The following is a 14143-nucleotide window of genomic DNA, read 5'->3' on the forward strand; positions in this document are numbered from 1 at the left end:
GTGAGTTAATGCTGCCTCCCGAATTCAGTTTCGTGAAAGTCGCACAAGTCTCCCATGCCATTAGTAATCTGTCAAGTGAAAGCAGATGACCTATGAGAGGCTTCCTTGACTCACTAACAGTCCACTGGACGTCCAGGAGAATGAGCCACAGGGAGTGGACCTGTCTGCAAAGATTAAGGAGCTGAGGAGCTAAGCATCGGACAGGAAGCTCACATCAAAAATGTGGAGGGTCATAAATTTGAAGAGGCAGCATGACGACATGAGGCCAGGCAGCAAAGGAGAGGGAGATGCAGGTCGCCGGTACATCCATGTAGGTACATGGCTAGGATGACATGCTCACAAATGTCAGAGAGGCAGTGCCAGAAGAGACTGCACTTCTCAAAGGAAGCCATGATGTGGAGATGCCGGCGTTGGACTGGGGTGAGCACAGTAAGAAGTCTTACAACACCAGGTTAAAGTCCAACAGGTTTGTTTCAAACACGAGCTTTCGGAGCACGGCTCCTTCTTCACCTGAAGAAGGAGCCGTGCTCCGAAAGCTCGTGTTTGAAACAAACCTGTTGGACTTTAACCTGGTGTTGTAAGACTTCTTACTACACTTCTCAAAGGAGACATTGACTGACCTCTGCGTCCTAATGCCATTTCCACGGGGATAATGGCAGTGCTAGTGGCCCTTAAAATCACTGCAGTTCAGAACTTCGACATCACAGGTTGATTCCCAGGTTCAACAGGTGACATTGATGGGATCTGCAAAGCAGCCACTCACCTTCCCATTAAGGAGGTCACAACCATACTGTTCAAAAGGGCTGAAGAGTAAAACAAACTCAGGATAGATGAGGACAGCCAGGTGGAGAGGGCAGATAGACTCAATGCTGTGTCTGACTGCAGCATGTTGTCATCAAAGAACTATCAGAACAGGCAATAGCCTGTATCAGCAAGAAGGATTTCTATTCACTCAATGTACAGTTAGTTTGTGACCACAAGAAGCGAATAATGCACCCCTCGCAGATGCTGCACTTGCTTGTCCCAAGGCCGCAGCTTAATGGATGGATACTCGGTGACAAAGGCTACCTTATTCGGACCTGACTGATGATGCCGGCCAAAAACCTTCACATTGAGAAAGACGAGAGGCACAATACCAAACACAGCATAAGAGCATAAGGGCCACAATAGAACAACCCCATCAGACATCTGAAAGTACTCTTCTGTTGTCTTTAGTTCTCTGGTTGGGGGGGGGGGGGGGGGGGGGGGGGGTGCTCCATAGTATGATAATGAGGATTTTTATTCACTGTTGCTGTGTTCAGCTCACTACGCAACCTGTCAGGCAGAGGGATGAAAATCTCAAACGAGAGAAAGAACAGCAGCTACAAACCACATCGGGCACCATGAACCTGTGCCAGATTCCTGACAACGTCCAGTCCTTCCATGTCAGGTACCCAACATTTCAGGTTCATGACCATCATTTGTCAGAATTGGAAATAGTTAGAGAGAGGGCTGAATGGAAGCTCAAGAAACAGTACCTCATTTTTTCAGATTGGCACTTTTCAGATTGAGTTGAACAATATGTAATCGTAATCTCTACTCCCATTTCTTTGGACAGCAGATGTTTGGAAATATGTCTGCTATTGCCACTCCCGCCTCCCTTAGACACATACTTGTCTGATAACCATGCCATTTTGCCAGGCGCCGTCTTCTCTTTTTATCATGTAATCTCACCCATCTTCCTCTCTATCATGGCCTTTCCTTTTGTTTCTTTTTTCTGCCCCCCCCCCCCCCACCGCAACCCCCCCCCCCCCCCCCCCCCCCCCCCGCCCTTCCCTTGCCTCTCACTGGCCTAAAACCTGTTGCATCTCTGACTTTTTCCAGTTCTGCCCAGTGTACGTTTCCATTATCTGGGGCAAACCTGTGATACATTGCTCTGAAGAAAACATGCAAATTAAGTGATTACTCAATAACAGATAGTCACTGGGCTACAAAATGGAGAACCGCAAGGAACACAAGGAAAAACAGTCATAGTGAGGACACACAGCTTGCAAAAGACTGTTTTGCATTTTGCACGTACAGAAACCAGTTTCCAAAGAGTTGCAGAGTTTCAGCCAAAGGTGCAAATGGGAAACAGATCTGCATATTAATGACGTGATCCCGGCCCAGGCCCAGGTACAATAGAAACATTTAAGTATCGATGGATACTTTTCCATAGACGCCCAGACAGAATGGCGCCAAAGCAACCAAAACAAAGAGCCGTAGGGACCGCCCCAAACATCGAGGAACGACCCTAGGATTGGGGAGTTTGAAAGATATTGATTGGGAAAGACCCAATAGATGAGGGAACCACCCCAAGGTGGCCTGAACCTCCTGGGACCTATAAAAAGAAGGTCAAGCACATGACTCGGTCTGTTGCTTCCAGACTCCGGCCCAGATCTGTTCCATCGCATCCTGACTCCAGTTTCATCACCAGCCATTGAGCATCAGCCATCGAACTGTAAGTGCCAACACAACGATCGCTACGTGATCCAGACCTTGCTAGCTCTTGACAACTTTGCCAATCAGAAAGTTACAGACCAAGAACGGGACGAAGGCCTTGCTCCCTGACCTTGCCTGTTCCTGTCTAGATAAGTATTTAGTTGTTTAGTATTAGAAGTAAGTTAGTCTCTTTAGCGTATGCATGAGTATTTATTATATTTGTTATAATAAACACCAATCGTTTGGACTTACTAATCGGTGTATGGATTTATTACTTTGAACCTGACCTTGATATACTTGTGACGGTGTCTCAATACGACACCTGGCGACTCCGAGCATAATTACACATACAGAGCCATAGTAGTGTTAAGCACACGGCCTTTAAACAGAGGCGTGTTAATCACACTCCAGCAAAACGAGCAACAATAGTAAGGAAAGTTAAGAGATAATGAAGAAGTAAGGCATAGTAAATGAGGTAAATGACTACCTCTTCATTGTTTGGAGCGTGCAATATTTTATAATTGCAATGTTTCCCTCATAAGTTTTCATTTGACAAAATTTACATTTAAAACAATTACCATAAATTATTTAAAACATTACAAGCAATATTAATGAAAATAAAATACATTTGTGATTAATAGCATATACAGAACATATTTTTATGATTAATAAAATATTATTATTTTAAATTTAAAATGGCACAGCATCAATATAAAGTACTTTTAATATATCTCATATATAATTTATTAAGAACTCAGTCTTTGAATTCTCCCATGAATTATGAACATATTAGCATTTGTATGTTGTAATATTGTGTTGTAAGCATTTGCAAATCAAATAACTTATTTGAATTACTACACTTTTAAATTGCAGTTACAAAAATTCAATTCCTGGGTTAGAACAGTTCATTAATAATTTTGTGTTGTTGAAAAGTAAGAATTCCAAAATGTTTTTCTCATTTCATAGAAAATCACAATTCATGAAATGCTCACTGTCAGATGTATTCTACAAACCTATTCACAGGCAAATGTTCATACAAAAATTGAGAGCCGACAGGGAGAAGTTGCTGAAAACAGCGGGTCTGGTGGCCTGAAGTGCATATGTTTTAATGCAAGAAATATTACGGGTAATGCAGATGAATTTAGAGCTTGGATTAGTTCTTGGAACTATGATGTTGTTGCCATTACAGAGACCTGGTTGAGGGAAGAACAGCATTGGCAGCTAAACGTTCCAGGATTTAGATGTTTCATGCAGGATACAGGGGGATGTAAAAGGGGTGGTGGAGTTGTGCTACTGGTTAGGAAGAATATCACAGCTGTACTATGGGAGGACACCTCAGAGGGCAGTGAGGCTATATGGGTAGAGGTCAGGAATAAGAAGGGTGCAGTCACAATGTTGGGGGTTTACTACAGGCCTTCCAACAGCCAGCGGGAGATAGAGGAGCAGATAGGTAAACAGATTTTGGAAATGAGTAAAAACAACAGGGTTGTTGTGATGGGAGACTTCAACTTCCCCAATATTGACTACGACTCACTTCATGCTAGGGGCCTGGACGGAGCAGAGTTTGTAAGGAGCATCCAGGGGGGCTTCTTAAAACAATATGTAGACAGTCCAACTAGGGAAGGGGTGGGAAGGCCTGACAAGGTTGTGGTGAAAAGTCAAGGGGAATTTAAAGATGAGAAGGTCAGTTTTCCATTTGTTGGATGAGCATAACTTGACACAGGATTTGGCACTTGACACTTGACACATTAAACAAGTTGGATATTATAGAATATGCAGGATGGGAAACCCCTCATGCAGAAAGCATTAAAGTAGTCAAGTGCCAAAGGCCTTTCTAAAAGATTTGTTTCTGCAACTGGTGGATATCACAGTGTATACAGGAAAAAATAATAAGGGCCTTTAAAAAAGGCAGTGCAATTATCTTGGGATATTTCAATCACCATATAGATTGAACTCATCAGATTGGTCAAGTTACTGACTATTCTATAGATAAAAGCAAATTGCTGTGGGAAGCTGGAATCTGAAACAAAAACAGAATATGCTGGATAATCTCAGCAGGTCTGAGAGAAGGGAGCTAGCATTTCGAGTCTGGATGACTCTTCTAGATGGAGGAATTCAATGAGGCAGAATTAATGATCTCACAGTAAAGGAGCCTCTGGGCAGCAGTGATCCTAACACAATTGAATTTCATTAGCGTTTTAAACATAAATAAAGACAATAACAAAAGTATGAAGACAGAGCTGGCTAAGGTGTACTGGGAAAATATGTTAGCAGATATGTTAAAGAGAATTTTTTCTCTAACATTCAGCAAAGATACATTCAAGTGAGAAAGCAATTTGTCCAGGAGATAAATGCGAGCAAGAGAAGTTATCAAATTATTTGTACCTCAGAATATTGGACAGAGTTTAAAACCAGCAATGATGACTAAAGTATTCATATAGATATGGCAGGAGAAATTAGAGTATCAAGAAAGCTAGCTAGAAATATTTTTGTAAAAAACAGATCGCAAGAGTTTCTGCAAGTACTTAAAAAGGAAAACAGTAACGACAGTGACCGTTTGTAGAGAGTGAGTCTGAGGAAATAATATCGGGAAGTAGAGGAATGTAAGTGTCGAACAGATATTTAGTATCTATCTTCACTGTAGACCCAAATAACATCCCAAAAGTAATTATAAATCAAAGAGCTGGAGGCGGGGGGTGGGGGGGGGGGGGGGGGGGGGGGTGGGGGGGGTGGGGGGGGGGGGTGGGGGGGGGGGGGGGACGACTTGAAACATTATAAACACCAGTGAAAGTGCACTGAAAAAGCTATTAAAAACTAAAGACTGACAAGTCACTTCATTCTAGGTGCCTATAATAAAACAGTGGCTGCAGAGGTAGCTGGTGCATTGCTCTTTATTTTCCAAAACTCTCTTGATTCTGAGGAAGTCCAATCAGATTGGAAAATAGCCTATGCGACTCCTCTATTCAAGAGAGGAAGGAAACAGAAAGCAGGTAGTCACAGGCCAGTTGAATTAACATCTCTCAGAAGAAAGTGTTACAATCTTTCATGAATGAGGGCGGCTATAGCAGGACACTTAGGACATTGTGGGCAGCACGGTAGCATTGTGGATAGCACAATTGCTTCACAGCTCCAGGGTCCCAAGTTTGATTCCGGCTTGGGTCACTGTCTGTGCGGAGTCTGCACATCCTCCCCGTGTGTGTGTGGGTTTCCTCCGGGTGCTCCGGTTTCTTCCCACAGTCCGAAGATGTGCAGGTTAGGTGGATTGGCCATGATAAATTGCCCTTAGTGTCCAAAATTGCCCTTAGTGTTGGGTGGGGTTACTGGGTTATAGGGATAGGGTGGAGGTGTTGACCTTGGGTAGGGTGCTCTTTCCAAGAGCCGGTGCAGACTCGATGGGCCGAATGGCCTCCTTCTGCACTGTATATTCTATGATAATCTTAGTGCAATTACACAGAGGCAACATGTTTTTGAGGAGGAGAAATCATGGGCTGAATTCTATGCCACATCAGGCACTCTGCTACCAACAGCGGAGAATCCAGTGTTGGGAAACAAACAGGGCCAATCCCATTCCATTGCTTTGGTCCCCCACTGGTGTTGGGATCGGGGTTTGTGCCCCGTGCTAGCAGGAGTGACCCATTTGCATCCTAGTAACGGTCCGGGCACCATATTCCCTGGGCCTTCGTGATTCTCCCGACCTCTGGGCGCGAATTGGTACAGGTATGGACAAACATGACACTGGTGTGGTGGATATTTTGGTGGGCCAAGGGGGTAACTCTTTAAGGGAATTGACCTCAAAGTCCATTGGAGGGCTACCCTCCCCTTCCCATAACATTGCAAGGCCTGCCCACCTGACCCTCACAGACCTTTACCCCCATGAACGACCCCTAATAAAAGAGGCCCCCCACCAGAAACCCCCTAATTAAAGAGACCCCCCCATTAGAGAGACCTTGTCTGGAAGCCACCCATAAAAGAGACTGGTGTCTGAAAGCTCCCTAGAAGAGAGACCCCTGTCTGGAATCTAGAGAGTAGACCAGACCAGACAGAGGCAATGAAAAAACAATCACTGCTTTAAAACTCACCTGTGCAATACCTCAGCTAGCCCAGGCACAGGAAGCAGAACATGTCAATTCCTGGAAAGAGAAAACCAGTCAGCTAGGTTTAAAATCCCTATCAGCCCTGAAACTAAAAGAAAGCTCTTAACTCTCTTTGATGTGGTCCAGGAGCTGTCAATCATAGCTTGATTTTTATAAACTTTGCCATTAATTTCACAACTGACTACTTCAAAGTCATTCAAGCTGAAGGGACATGAATGAAACAATGCAGAGAGCGCAATGCAGAAGCTGTCAATCAGCTCTCTCATTTCCCACTGATAGAGTAGACTTGCAGGAAAAAAAGGGCATGATTCCAAAATGCTAGTAATTAGCCCACCAAACTCAACGTCTCCTGCCCCAAATCTAGGGTCTTCTCCTTGAAAGTAGGTCAGCTTGCTGCATATTTGTGATCCTCCTCCCACTGTTGAACTGATTCATTCTCCCACCCATTGACTGCCTATTTCTCCTGAAGCAAACTGAACAATATTTGTTGGAGTCTTGCAAGTCAAAGGTTCCTCCCAGGTGCCATTAGAGAGTTGTTAATACATATCTGCATGTCAAAAGTTTTTTGAAGGAAATATATCTAAGTAAGTCGTGTAAGGAGAGATGCCATCACATATTGCAAAGTGAAGGGTTGGATAGTCCTTTAGAATCATAGAATCGCAACAGTGCAGAAGGAGTCCATTCAGCCCATCGAGTTTACACTGGTCCTTGGAAAGAGCAGCCTACTTAAGCTTAAGCCCACGCCGCCACCCTATTCCAGTAATCCAGTAACCTCACCTAACCTTTTTTGCACACTAAGGGGCAATTTAGCATGGCCAATCCACCTAACCTGCACATCTTTGGACTGTGGGACTCCTGTCTGCATCAATGGTGCCAAGGTGGAGATGATTGACAGCTTCATAGATAGACACATCAACAAAAATGTGCTCTGGTCCACCCACGCTGACGCTACTACCAAGAAAGCACAACAGCACCTATACTTCCTCAGGACACTAAGAAAATTCGGCATGTCTTACTACTTTTATCACTTTTTACAGATGCCCCTTAGAAAGCATCCTATCTGGCTGCATCAATGCCTGATATGGAAATTGCTCGGCCCAAACCGTAAGAAACTATAGAGAGTCGTGAACACAGCCCAGTCTATCACATGAACCTCGCATGTCTCCCATCTATTGACTCTATCTACACCTCCTGCTGCCTGAGGAAAGTGGGCAGCATAATCAAAGACCCCTCCCACCCGGGTTATTCTCTCTTCCAACCTCTTCCATCAGGCAGAAGATACAAAGGTCTGAGAACATGCACTAGCAGATTCAAAAACAGCTTCTTCCGTTGTTACCAGACTCCTAAATGAGCCTCTTATGGACTGAACTGATCTCTCTACACATCTTCTCTACTGTTGTAGCACTACACTCTGTATGCTTCACCTTGATGTCTATGTCTATGTATTTACATTGTGTATTTATCGTATGTCCTAGATTTAACAATCTGCCTGGACTGTACGCAGAGCAATACTTTTCACTGTACCTCGGTACACGTGACAATAAATCTAAATCTAAGTATGTTGTGAAGAAGGTAGAAGGAGGTTGCAGACTGATGTAGATAGGTTGAGTGAGTGGGCAAAAATCTGGCAGATGGAGTATATTGTGGGAAAATGGGAAGCTGTTTATTTTGGCAGGAAAAATAATGAAGCAGAGTATGGAGTCACATGATGCAAGCTGGAGCAGTTGTGTTTTCACCAGCTCCAGCTCTGCTCATCCTTTAATACTTTATTTCATCCCGGTGCATATTCCATATTTGTTTTCTCTTGGGTCATATGGGTTGCACTATGATCCCAGATGTTTCTGAGTCGTGTTTTTTGCAAAGAAGAGCCAAGATGAACAGTAAAAATCCTTCTTTGTTCGTGGCGGTCGGAGTGGGCTGGGGTAGGGCCCAGCTTCCAGTGGCGTAGTTGCTGCTGACCGTGCTCTCACTTCGGTGGAGCTGTGTGTGTCTGAATGATGGCTGCCATCGAAAATGTTGTCTTGGTTGAAGATTTGTCGGCTGTACGTTGCAGGTCATCAGAACTCACTTTCAGCACTTGTGGGGTACCTTTGGGAAAATGGTGGAGTCACATGAGAGTGTTCTTGCACTCGAAAGAGCACTTTACTGGGTGAGGGCCCGCCTTCATGTTGTTTACCTGATGGGTTTGAGAGGTAGGGGCCGGGCAAGGTGTATTTGTGATCTTGGTCCCTGGCGAGAGGTGGGGGATGAGTTCCCGATTGAGTTTGTAAATTGGCTGCCTTGTTTTGGTCATCTTGATTTGGAGGCTAGGTGCGTTAGATTCAATGGAGCACAATAAATCCGATCTTCAAGGCTGGGAAAGGTTACTGGTGCGAAAGGGAAATCATGCTTGACAAATCCTCTGGCATTTTTTTTGGATGTGACCAGCAGAGTGGACAAGGGTGAACCAGTGGATGTTGTATATCTGGACCTTCCGAAGGATTTTGACAAAATCCCACACCAGAGATTAGTGAGAAAAATTAAAGCTCATGGTATGGGGTAATGTATTGACATGGATAGAGAACTGCTTGGCAGACAGGAAGCAGAGACTGAGAATAAATGGGTCTTTTTTTGAGCAGCAGGCAGTGACTAGTGGGCTACCGCAGGGGTCAGTGCTAGGACCACAGCTGTTCACGATATACATTAATGATTTGGACAAAGGAATTGCATGCATTATCTCCAAATTTGCACACGACACTAAGCTGGGTGGCAGTGTGCGCTGTGAGGGGGATGCAAAGAGGCTGCAGGGTGACCTAGACAGGCTGGCTGCTTGGGCAAATACTTGGCAAATGCAATATAATGTGGGTAAATGTGAGGTTCACTTTGGTGGCAAAAAACAGGAAGGCAGATTATTATCTGAATGGTGGCAGTTCAGGAAAAGGGGAAGTGCAACGAGACCTGGGTATCAAGGTTCATGGGGAACAGTCGCTGAAGATTGGCATGCAGGTGCAGCAGGTGGTGAGGAAAGCTAATGCCTTGCTGGCCTTCATAGCGAGAGGATTTGGGTATAGGAGTAGGAATGTCTTGCTGTAGTTTTCCACGTGAAGCCACACCTTGAGTATTGTATGGAGTTCTGGTCTCCTAGTTTGAGGAAGGACATTCTTGCTATTGAGGGTGTCCAACGAAGGTTCGCCAGACAAATTCCCGGGATGGCAGGACTGACATATGAAGAAAGAATGAATCGACTGGGCTTGTTCTCACTGGAGTTTAGTAGAATGAGAGGGGGTTCTCATGGAAACATATAAAATCCTGATGGAAATGGACAAGCTAGATGCGGAAAGAATGTTCCTGATGTTGGGGACGTCCAGAACTAGAGCTCACAGTCTCAGACTAAGGGGTAAGCCATTCAGAACTGAGAGGAGGAAGAACTTCTTCTCTCAGAGAGTTGTGAACTCGTGGAATTCTCTACCACAGAACGCTGTCGGGGCCAGATTGTTGGCTGTATTCGAGAGGGAGCTGGACGTAGCCCTTGTGGCTAAAGGGGTATGGAGGGCTTAGTGTCGTGTGCAAATTTGGAGATAATGCATGCAATTCCTTCGTCCAAATCATTAATGTATATTGTGATCAGCTGTGGTCCTAGCACTGACCCCTACGGTAGCCTACTAGTCACTGCCTGCTGCTCAAAAAAAGACCCATTTATTCTCAGTCTCTGCTTCCTGTCTGCCAAGCAGTTCTCTATCCATGTCAATACATAACCTCATACCATGAGCTTTAATTTTTCTCACTAATCTCTGGTGTGGGATTTTGTCAAAATCCTTCTGAAGGTCCAGATATACAACATCCACTGGTTCACCCTTGTCCACTCTACTGAATTGCGTGATCAGCCATGATCATATTGAATGGTGGTCCAGGCTCGAAGGGCCGAATGGCCTACACTTGCACCTATTTTCTATGTTTCCATATAGTCCTGTTCTCATTGCTAGTCGTGAGCTGTTGGAGGTGGCTCAGCAGGTTGAGACCCCCCCCCCCCAAACGCCTCCCCGCCTCCCCACCCCCCAGCCGAGCCAGAGAGATGGCATAATGGAAGTGATGGTGTCTCGTGCTTTGATCATTGGAAACCTTGAGAGATCCTGAAGACTGCTCGTTGTACCTAGCTTCCCCTTTACCTTCTCATGCAATATGGATGGTGTCTTTTTCCTGCAATCTACCTTGCAATTCTTCTATGATCCTGGATGTTACTCATGTGTGATTATATGGTTGGTTATTTAATATTTAATGTTGGCTTTTCTCCTGCAGAGGAGTGAAAAATGTGAGCGTGAGGGTGGGTGTTGTTGATTATCCTGTTCTAACAAATTTCTCGTGCAAAATGTGATCTGTGCAGTTTTACTCCTTTTTTTATTATTAGAACAAAGAGAACAAAGAAAAGTACAGCACAGGAACAGGCCCTTCGGCCCTCCATGCCTGTGCCGACCATGCTGCCCGATTATGTTTTATAATTCTTGTGGTTGTGGTTGGGAGTGTTTTGTTTTTGTCACAGCCTATCTCATTTATAAGGAAGATGAGTGGAGCTGGAGTGGGGTGAGGGGTGGCTGGTTGGGGTTGGTAGGGTTAGTTCAATTCTCGCTGAGATTTAGGATAGCCTCCCAGGTAGAGATAATCCATGTTGGGTTGTTTTGGGGTATTTCTATATATTTTCTAACTCTGGGATATTTGAATTTAAGAATCCATACCATCGTCCATTTAACAGCCAGTCGGTGGGCTCTCTCCTCAAATGACAAAATAATTTGTACCTTGTGCTTCCCCCCACCCATCTGGGTTCTCTCCCACCCATTGTGATTCAGCTTGCCCTGCAAGAGAACAGATGAAGAGAGTGTAAGCAGGTCACATGCCAGGGCTGATGGTAAGGATTCCTGGCACGTGCGTTTGGCGAATGGGAGCCTGGGGGTGATGAGGAAACAAGCTGCAGGGGAGATGAGGAAGTGTGTGGTACAGCGAGTGGAAGCATCCTTTTGAGGTGGCTGTGAGCGAGCTCCCTGTGGATGTGTGATCGGTGTGCGAGTGGAGAGGGATGAGAAGAGTCAGTTCCCCTCGTTGAAAGGAGGAGATCATTCATCCTCTTTTGACACTAGATGCCTGTCCTCCTTTGAAGGGAGCTGGCGCTTACCAGCGCTGCCACTGCCTCCCATGTGGGGTTGGTGACCTTGCTGAAGGGCCTCCGCCCCGCCAGTGGGTACAAGATGTGGCGCCTCTCATCAACAGAGTCCAGCATTCTGGCGAGGGCTTCTTTGCAGCTATTCTCTTTGGTGGACTTGGAACAAATGTTGGGGTGCACAGGGATGGTGTTTCGATGGAGCGCACCACTGACTGAAGCTGATGTCCAGGTAGGCAAACCCGACGCCACCTGCTACGGAGATGGCATGAAACACGTGCAATGGCGTCTGATCTCTCCTTGCAGTGAGGAGATTCGGCGAGTGGAACTCCTCAGTGCAAGAATTGGAATTTGATGAGGGGCAGCAGGGTAGCATGGTGGTTAGCATAAATGCTTCACAGCTCCAGGGTCCCAGGTTCGATTCCCGGCTGGGTCACTGTCTGTGTGGAGTCTGCACGTCCTCCCCCTGTGTGCGTGGGTTTCCTCCGGGTGCTCCGGTTTCCTCCCACAGTCCAAAGATGTGCGGGTTAGGTGGATTGGCCATGCTAAATTGCCCGTAGTGTCCTAATAAAAGTAAGGTTAAGGTTGTTGGGTTACGGGTATAGGGTGGATACGTGGGTTTGAGTAGGGTGATCATGGCTCGGCACAACATTTAGGGCCGAAGGGCCTGTTCTGTGCTGTACTGTTCTATGTTCTATGTGTTGGGTAGGCTGGGTCTATGTGGACTGCATTTACTGCAGTGTAGAGAGAGACAAGCTTCCAACACTTGAAGAGATGCAACACAATTTTATTTAACATCTAACTATATTACATGCTTAACTGTGGGTTGACTATGCTGACTTGACTGGAGACCAGTCTGCACTGGCTACTGCTCACAAATTCGGACTGTCTCAGAGGCTGGATCCCGAGAGAGTGGGAAAACTGGTGCCCTCTGGCTTTATAGTGGTTGTGTCCTGTCTGGTGATTGGCTGCTGTGTTCTGTGTGCTCACTGGTCATCCTGTGTGTCTATCACTGCCTGTTTGCACTCCATCATATACATGGATGTATATTATGATAGGACTAACTTGGGCCTCGGCTGCGTGTTCCCCGCTGAGGCCCCGTATCTAACCGCAGTCACGTTAGATAACGTTGTGTTTCTCGACACTGAGAGAGCTGGGAAACATACTTGTTATGGCTAAACGCACTTGTTATGGGACATTGTTCCCATTTGGTTAAATCGCATCCATAGCATGCAGTTGGGATAGCAAATGGTGCGTTGGCCTTTATTAGAAGAGAATTGGCGTACCTGAATAAGGAAGTCTTGCTACAATTGTATTGAGCTTCATTAAGACAATACCTGGAGTACTGTGTTCAATTTTGGCCTCCAGATTTAGGAAGAATATATTAGCCATGGGTATTGAACAGTGAAGGTTCAGTGGATTGGTCCTTGGAATGAGAGAGCTTACCGATGATGAGAGGCTGAGTAAAGTGAGCTTATACTCTCGAGGGTTCAGAAGAATGAGGCATAATCTCAATGAAACATGCAATTATGAAGGAGCGTGTTAGGATAGGTACTAAGAGGCTGTTTCCCTGGCTGGGGAATCTAGGACACGGGGCACTGTTTTGGGATCCAAGACTGAGATTAGGATCAATGTCTTCATTCAAAGGGTTAATTCTCAACCCCAGAGGGTTGTGGAAGCTGCATCATCGTAGATATTTAAGGCTGAAAATCACATATTTGTTCCCTTAGCAAACGAGGGTGAGAGAGTTGCGTTGAGGTGAATGATCAGCCATGATCGTACTGAATGATGGGACCAGCTTGAGACGCCATTTAGACCGCTCCTGCTCCTGTTTCAAATGCTTTTATGTTGTTGAAGGTGAACTGTTGCCCAGTTGACTATTCTTTGGTACTGCTGAATAAAACTAATTAAATGTTAAGCTGGTCAATGAACTGTGAATATAAAGAAATGGTAATGTAAATTTAATGGGACAACAATAAAAATCCAATGTAAAATTTCATAGCTGGAAGCTTCCATCAAATGTATAATATTTAACATTTATTCAGATTGTATCACGCTTGTTTTGAGGTTCTTTCTCACCATGATAAATGTACATAATTTTATCATTTTTATCAGGATATTCATTTATTTCAACTGAAATTTTACAATCACAGACAGCTTATTTCTCAAATTAAAGAAGATTAAGGGTGGGTTTGGCTTACATGGACACTTCCAGCAAGGAGCAGCACTATGAAAATGAACTGGTTGAGAAATTACAGGCCTAAATAACGTAAGTGTTAGGAAGGATAACCATGCATTTGGTCAATGGATAGATTTTTTAAAAGTACATTTAAAGTACACAATTCATTTTTTCCAATTAAGGGGCAATTTAGCGTGGCCAATCCACCTACCCTGCACATCTTTGGGTTGTTGTGGCGAAACCCACGCAAACACGGGAAGAATATGCAACTCCACATGGACA

This window comes from Scyliorhinus canicula, chromosome 2 (assembly GCF_902713615.1).
Source record: "Scyliorhinus canicula chromosome 2, sScyCan1.1, whole genome shotgun sequence".
NCBI classification, from domain to species: Eukaryota; Metazoa; Chordata; class Chondrichthyes; order Carcharhiniformes; family Scyliorhinidae; genus Scyliorhinus; species Scyliorhinus canicula.